Below are 8562 nucleotides of genomic sequence, written 5' to 3'. Positions count from 1 at the left end.
TCAACAGCAAACACGCGTGTGTTGTGCGACATGGTTGTTAAACTTCTAGACGAGCATGTAAATGGCGCAGACGTGTGGCTATAAACAACTGAAACACTCGATATTGCAGACTCGTACCATCATCAATTATCTCCGAAAGTAACACCATTAACTACAATTATCTTATCACACAAAGAAAAAGCGGTGACGTATTGGTTGAACGAAAGTGGTAAGAAACGCCTACGTGTCAGTACTGTTCAAAATAAGTATCGCTTTGTCCGTTCTGAACGTGAATTGTATAGATGGAGAAAGGAAGCCGCTGGACGACGTAAGAGTCGACTGGAAATTGCGACGGAGGTAGATGCGCGACTTTTTGAGCTATTTACCGATACCAGACAACAGTCATTTAGTGTCAGTGATACAACTTTGCGTGATTGGGCGTTAGAGATTGCCAAACCGATAGGCGCTAAAGAATTTACAGCTTCTCAGAGTTGGATTAGTCGCTTCAGAAGATCACATGAAATTGTGGCAAGAAAAATAACAAAATTTGTATCGAGAAACAGGTCGGAAAATGAAGTGACACAAATCGAAATGATAGGAGCTTTTCAAACGAATGCAAAAAATAAGATCGCTAGTTTTAGTGAATCGTACGTGTACAATGCAGATCAGTCAGGTTCTCAAAAAGAAATGCGTGCGAAAAGAACACTGTCAATCAAAGGGGAAAAACATATTGAGGCGATTGCGCAGTCCACGACTGCACTCACCCATTCATATACACTATAATGCCCATAATTAGTCTGATGGTTCATTGCTGCCTAAACTATATGTGTGTCTTCAAGAACGAACTGGACGTTTTGGACCACGTGTCAAAAGAACAATGTTCTACGCAAACAATCTTGTGGTAGACGCATCGAAGTCTGGAAAAATGGTAAATGAAAACGTTACACTTTTCATGCGTCATGCTTTTCTTCCGTTCTGCGGGACAAATCTCTTCTCCTTCTAGATTCGTGGTCAGGTCATAAAAAGTCTGATTCATTAAAAGCTGTATTTCGAGCCCACCCTGACAGAGAAGTAGAGATACTTCAGATTCCACCCGGCACGACGAACGTAATTCAGCCTTTAGACAGAGAATTTTGCCGTCAGTGGAAGGCATCTTACAGAAAACTAACAGAGAAAATTATTGTGTGCAGATCACTGCAATTTCCTGTCAATCACGTGACAATATTCTCAAGCTGCAATCAGTAGTACATTATCAATTTGATTAAATATGCCTCGCGCTCCTCGAAATATACTGATACTAGGCCTGATTCATTCCTAACACCAGTCCAGTTTTGTCTACGGACATCTAACAACGTCTGTGATTCGCAGGGCTGTCATCTGTCGTCTTTGTCTGTATGTTCTTGGTGCACAAAAAACATATGCTTTGAACATTGTATCAATATTTCCCATTTTTGCGGTAATTACAAGAAATAAAATTTGGACGTGTTCTAAACCGTATATTTATTTGTGTCTATTTCATAGCTACTTGGAAAGAATGTTGTAGATAACATGCCATATTTGTCAACGAACGTTTAATTATCATACGATCGCTTTCACTGGGGGAATCAGCTGTCTCACTGCTCTCGTAAGAGAGCGGCGCGTAGCTAACGCCACCTTGTCCGTAGATGGCGTTGGTATAACGTAGCGAGAGAGCTCAGGGTTGTATAAGAGGCAGTTTTAAGCGCGGAAACCACGCGACAATAATGTTTTACTTCATAAAATTGGACTTCTAGGTCATGTCAGCAGCTAAAATTCTGCACACAGACTTCTTGCAATGTTAACTTACAGTGGTAAAAAAGCAACACAGGTTTCGACGAGTCTGGCCACTCCCTTAGTGCATATAAAGCAGCGGAAAGATCCGTCACTTTATAGTGTCACGATTGCCTAATAATCACTGGTAGTAGTCACATTATAAATCTGTGGGTATTCGTGCGGAGCGTATTCTTTCTTTCTTTGTCCGAGCTCTGTCCCGCAGTTACGCAGGGTCGGCCATGGTTAAGCGGATGTGGCATGTTAAGGTGAAGGGGTGCCGCCACCCCGTACCCACGGGGAATGTGTTGCAAATGTCTGCGAGTCGTGTAACTGAGGCGGAACTTGGGAACCAGCCCGGTATTCACCTAGGGGGATGTGGAAAACCGCCTAAAAACCACATCCAGGCTGGCCGGCACACCGGCCCTTCCTCGTTAATCCGCCTGGCGGATTTGATCCGGGGCCGGCACGTCTACCCGATTCCAGGAAGTAGCGCGTTAGCGCTTTCGGCTACCCTGGCGGGTTCGTGCGAAGCGTAAAGTGGGACAAACATAAAACAAATCGTAGGAGGGGCAGATGCGAGACAAATTCATTGTAACTGTAAGAGATTTGTTGTAAATATTATTCGCCCCTAAGCAAGTTCACTAATGCACGCAACTCTATGATTTCCCCTGGTAGCGAGCACGAAAGATTTGTAGAGATGCCATCTAACACCAGTCACAGGCGTTACATGAGAGCGTTGTGCATTACGGTTGGATTACACTCGAATTCCGCGACCCTGTTTCCCTGGTAAATCGTATATTTCGCGAGAAGACCATGAAGTAGAATTAGAGAGATATTCGAGATCACAAGGTAGCTGTAGCGGGAACCGTTCGGTAGTGGAACTGTGAAAAGCGGAACGTGACGATAGTACACAAGCTACCCTCCGCTACGATAAAGTCGTTTACGTGATACAGATGTAGATTTTGTGGTAGAAGTAATGTTCATCTTCGTAAATTTACCAGAAGGAGAGGGTGAAACGTCCCCTTTGAAAATTAAGAACGACAGTGCTGGAAAAACTCTTACGGTATTTGATATTGAAACAGCTGAGCAAAACTCGACTACTCAGACAGTTTTCTCTTTACTTAGTCTGATCATCACCAAACTGACACAGAATATTTTTAGCGCAAAGCAATCTGACTTTCAAAATTGTTAAGGCTTTCGTGGCCACTTGTTGACAAACTGCCTATTGTCTTCTGTCTCGGGTTCTTCGGACGACGTTCATGTAATGATTTTTCTGAAGTTTCGCCAGCACGAGTGGCTGGCATTGTCAAAGAGTTCACCACCGGCAATGGAGGGTGAAGCTTTGACAATGCCAGCCACTCGTGCTGGCGAAACGTCAGAAAAATCATTAGATGAACGTCGGCCGAAGAACCCGAGACAGAAGCCAATAGGCAGTTTGTCAATCTGACTTGCAATAATCCCTACAAACGAATGGCCCTGACTACCAATAACGTATACCTTTCACGAATCACTTACCTCACAAAAATGTTAGTTACTCAATCTACTGCAATACAGCGTGCGCCAATACTGCCAGCTAAATAAAAGATTCTAACTGCTGAAGGCACTAAGTACTGATAGGCATAGTTAGCAAATGAAAGATTTTGATAGAGAACAAACAGTGTATTTACCTTAATAGTGTTCAAAAGTCATAATATATATATAATTTTGTGACATCCAATCAAACAAATTTCCTTTTTCTGACGGACACACGTGCAGACCGTCCGCTCAAAACTGGCATCTCTCTCCCCACATCCACCACTGCTGGCGGCTCACCTGCAACTGCCCAACGCTACGCGCTGTTCGCATCCAACTGCCCAACACTACATAAGCGAATATTCCAACAATGCAAATCAGCCACAGACTGCACTCAATGATTTTCCTACAGAGCACTACGTGGCGTTACCACCATAAAAACTCAAATAGCCTACTTACAGCGTACTTACAAGGGGAGTCAGTGGCGTAAAATTACTAACTACCAAGCTTTGCGCCAGACCTGTCCGAGGTGTCTTACGGATTGAGGGCATGTGGCACCGATGATAGTCATTCGGCCGTTACATGGAGACGCTAAGTTCAACGGCGGTACGAGAACAAATTTTTCTACACTAGCGACTTATTATCCCATTCCCCATCCTGCTCCACCCATTTTTCCCTCGACCACATTCGCCCGTGTCAGTTTTCTGTGCTAACTACTGCATGTCCCGTATGGAAACCTTACAGCTGGGTCGCCTCTGGCAGCCCCCCAGCTTGGCACACCAAGTGGTAGCTGTGTCACTTGGGCCTTAAACATGCCGTGTCGCAGGCGTTCTGGTTAAGAGGAGTACACCGGGTGTCGCCGCCAGGTTTCACCATTTTTGTCTCACAAACACGACTTCGCACTACACAACTGCCCACTTCAGCCACCTCCACTCAACATTTACACTTAAGACACCAGTAGGAAAACGATCAACGTGTGCGGCGGAATAAGTTTTCCGATTAGCCGACTGAACAATCTGCCGGGCTCTCACAGCCGGCATTGGCAGAGGATTGTTTTTTTTTGATTGACACTGTCGTGACAAATGAAACCCTATAAAGAATGCAAGGCAATCACAGTTACTCTCTGAAAGTTTTATGACAACATTTAGTTTAAAAAATAGCTCGACGCCATCCTGGACTTACATATCGACAAGATCATGTCCGCCCGCACACGGCGAGAGTTTCCATTGTTTGTCTTCGTCCTTGCCAAACCCTATCCTGGCCAACTACGGTGCTGGATCTCTCCACAACTGAGAATGGTTGGAGCATTAAGGGCAGGGCCCTCCAACCAGTTCGGGATTTTGACGATCTAACGCTCCAGTTGAAGATAATGTGTCACGATATCCCCCAGGAGAAGAGCCAGTAACTCTGTCAACCGAAGCTAAGCCGAATGCTTGCATAAGGCCCAGAGATGGACCAATGGACCAACGGGTTATTCAATTGCCCAAATTCTAATGTTCTTTCTCTTGAATAATCATTTGTTTGTTTGTCTGTACGGGCAACTCAAACCTATCGATTTCCGCCCCATTCGGATAATTACTTCGTTGGCACCGAGGTTTCTTTTATTTATTTATTTACTTTTTTTTTAGTCTCCAGCGGAATAAGTCGGTGGCGTACGGTTTTCTCCGCGTACTGTATCACGGAGTGAGAGTATATGGCACTGACGATGCTGACTTGTCCGCCAAATCGGTATGTTAAGCACTGGTGTTCCCTTGGTCCTATTTCATAGGAGTAGGCTATGTGCCGACAGCGGATTTTTCCCTCCCTTTTCTCTCGTAATCACACAGCACAAACATGAAGACGACTTCAGTCTCCTACACTGAACAGATACTTTTTGACACATCTTTTACACATCACAAGGAGCAGAGCCATCCTGTGCGGAGGAAGAAACTTTCAGATAAGGCAGCCGTCGGGGCGGGTCAATGTTTCTTTCCTTTGTGACTGACATTACTGTGACAGTTGCAACCATATGAAGCACACAATTGAAATGTGATTACTATCTGACTTTTCTGTAACAAGATATTAAAAGCCGTAATTGTAAGAAATACCAACGTCTACTTTTACAACGGTGATTATCAACGCTGTACAAGTCATAAGAGAAGCATTAAACAACTTTTTTACACAATTATTTCTTCATATAACCTAACTGCATTTCTGAAATAGGGCCAATGGGAGCATACATGTATAAGAAATGGCGACACAGAATCTCGGCAACAATTTAGTCAATTTCGGAAGACTCTCAAATCCGACCACTAGACTGGAAAACGTACGGTACAAGCAGACAAACTAATACCTAGCGACGCCCTCCGATGTCTCCACCATGAACAAAATAGAATAACTTCTCATGGTCTACATCTACATCTACATCTACATGGATACTCTGCAAATCACATATAAGTGCCTGGCAGAGGGTTCGTCGAACCACCTTCACAACTCTCCATTATTCCAATCTCGTGCAGCGCGCGGAAAGAATGAACGCTTGTATCTTTCCGTACGAGCTCTGATTTACTTTATTTTATCGTGGTGATCATTCCTCGCTATGTAGGTCGCTGTCAAAAAAATATTTTCGCGTTCGGTGGAGAAAGTTGGTGATTGGAATTTCGTGAGAATATTCCGTCGCAACGAAAGACGCCTTTCTTTTAATGATTTCCAGCCCAAATTCTGTATCATTTCTTGACACTCTCCCATATTTCGCGATAATACAAAACGTGCTGCCTTTCAATGAACATTTTCGATGTACTCCGTCAGTCCTATCTGGTAAGGATCCCACACCGCGCAGCAGTATTCTAACAGACGACGGACAAGCGTAGTGTAAGCAGTCTCCTTAATAGGTCTGTTACATTTTCCAAGTGTCCTGCCAATAAAACGCAGTCTTTGGTTAGCCTTCCCACAACATTTTCTATGTGTTCCTTCTAATTTAAGTTCTTTTTAATTGTAATACCTAGCTATTTAGTTGAATTTATGGCGTTTAGATTAGACTGATTTATCGTGTCAACGAAGTTTAACGAGTTCCATTTAGCACTCATGTGGATGACCTCACACTTTTCGCTATTTACGGTCAACCGCCACTTTTCGCACCATTCAGATACCTTTTCTAAATCGTTTTGCTGTATGTTTTGATATTCTGATGGCTTTATTAGTCGATAAACGACAGCGTCATCTGGAAATAACCGAAGACAGCTGCTCAGATTGTCTCCAAAATCGTTTATATGGATAAGGAGCAGCAAAGGGCCTATAACACTACATTGGGGACCGTCAGAAATCAGTTCTGTTTTACTCGATGACTTTCCCTCAATTACTACGAGAAGGACAAAAACACACACACACACACACACAAACAAACATCATCCTTCAAGTTTCCCGAGGAACAAAGGCAAGTTAATGTTTTGTGTTGAACCTCGCCAAGTCCACCTCGTATGGTAAAGGCCACGTCCAGCTAGTTAATGATCCCGCATACTACTATTACTCCCCTGGGATCCAGTACTTTATGCAGGATTACACCTCTGCGTACAGGACAACTTTCCTGTACTGACAGATTAACTTCTAAGTTAAAATATTCTTGGTTGGCAAACCAATTAATGTTTCTTCGCCCGCGTCTCGTGGTCGTGCGGTAGCGTTCTCGCTTCCCACGCCCGGGTTCCCGGGTTCGATTCCCGGCGGGGTCAGGGATTTTCTCTGCCTCGTGATGGCTGGGTGTTGTGTGCTATCCTTAGGTTAGTTAGGTTTAAATAGTTCTAAGTTCTAGGGGACTGATGACCATAGATGTTAAGTCCCATAGTGCTCAGAGCCATTTGAACCATTTGAATGTTTCTTCAGACAATCGACGATTCGACTCCTTTGCCGAGATCCTCTCAGAATCTTTTGATGTCGACTGTGGTTGAACATTTTACAGTGCACAGCAGGATCCTGAAGAACATGCCAGCAGAGGCGTCGAAACGTCGACTGTTTGAAGCAATATGACGTTGCCTAATTTCCTAGAAGATTTTAACTCCGGTGACAACAGCAGAGAAAGCCTACAGAATTACAGAGCAACTTTATTCATTATTGATTATCACTCGCTTCGACTTCACAGACTAAAAACTTCTGAGACGTCAGCTGCGCCCTACAGGAACCACACCCTCCAGGAATGCCCGTCGAATCCTCAATTTCGCGAGTAGCCATAACTGCTCAATGAAATTCATCTACATTTTTGTCCTTAACGTGAGAAAGAGAATGCAAGTATTTACACTGGCCATTCCTGCTGCCACTAGCAGCACTTCTCAGCAAAGTGCTGCTTTTTGCCAGGGCTTTTCAAAAGTATATTTCCAGCCAGGCTGGCACATTACCTCTAGGTTGGACAATGTTTCACGGAATACTGGAAGTTGGCTCTAAAACTAAAACTACTAAACTCCGCATCACAGGCCATGAAGGACCAACGGTACCGACCTGCCGCCGTGTCATCCTCTAGCCACAGGCGTCACTGGATGCGGATATGGAGGGGGATTTGGTCAGCACACCACTTTCCCGGCTGTATGTCACTTTACGAGACCGGAGCAGTTATTTCTCAGTCAAGTAGCTCCTCAGTTTGCCTCACAAGGGCTGAGTGCACCCCACTTGCCAACAGCGCTCGGCAGACCGGATGGTCACCCATCCAAGTGCTAGCCCAGACCGACGGAGCTTAACTCCGGTGATCTGACGGGAACCGGTGTTACCACTGCGGCAACGCCGTTGGCGGAATTTGGCTCTGCTGTGCAATATAGTAGAATGATGTGCACTTCGCTGCAGTCAGAAATGATTTGTCCCAACGATTTTCTGTAACTCATTTCCAGCGCCGTTTCTAGCTCGTCTAGTGGCGTAAAACTTGTTAGGCCACCTGCAACAGTCTGAGGAACGGGCCGGAGCATATATGATAAACGGGGCCCAACTCCTGGGTATCTGGTGCCACGCGACGTTTTGGGAACACGATGAAAACTTAAACGCTAAAGAAAATTTTACACCTCCATTTCATCAAGTGTCCTTGAAATAGAGCCCTGTTGCTACAGTATTGGCCATTAAAATTGCTACTCTAAGAAGAAATGCAGATGATAAACGGGTATTCATTGGACATATATATTATACTAGAACTGACATGTCATTACATTTTCACGAAATTTGGGTGCATAGATCCTGAGGAATCAGTACCCAGAACATCCACCTCTGGCCATAATAATGGCCTTGAACCGCCAGGGCATTGAGTCAAACAGAGCTTGGATGGCGTGTACA

At 44.5% G+C, this 8562-nt stretch overlaps 1 pseudogene; it reads right to left on the bottom strand.

Annotated features, from left to right (window-relative positions):
• Positions 1 to 7915: 7915 nt before the first annotated feature.
• On the bottom strand, positions 7916 to 8033 carry LOC124723137 (annotated as a pseudogene).
• Positions 8034 to 8562: the final 529 nt, after the last annotated feature.

Source organism: Schistocerca piceifrons, chromosome 1, assembly GCF_021461385.2.
Source record: "Schistocerca piceifrons isolate TAMUIC-IGC-003096 chromosome 1, iqSchPice1.1, whole genome shotgun sequence".
Lineage (NCBI taxonomy): Eukaryota > Metazoa > Arthropoda > Insecta > Orthoptera > Acrididae > Schistocerca > Schistocerca piceifrons.
The sequence above is the reverse complement of the archived record's forward strand: the minus strand, read 5'-3'. Positions and strand labels throughout refer to the sequence as shown.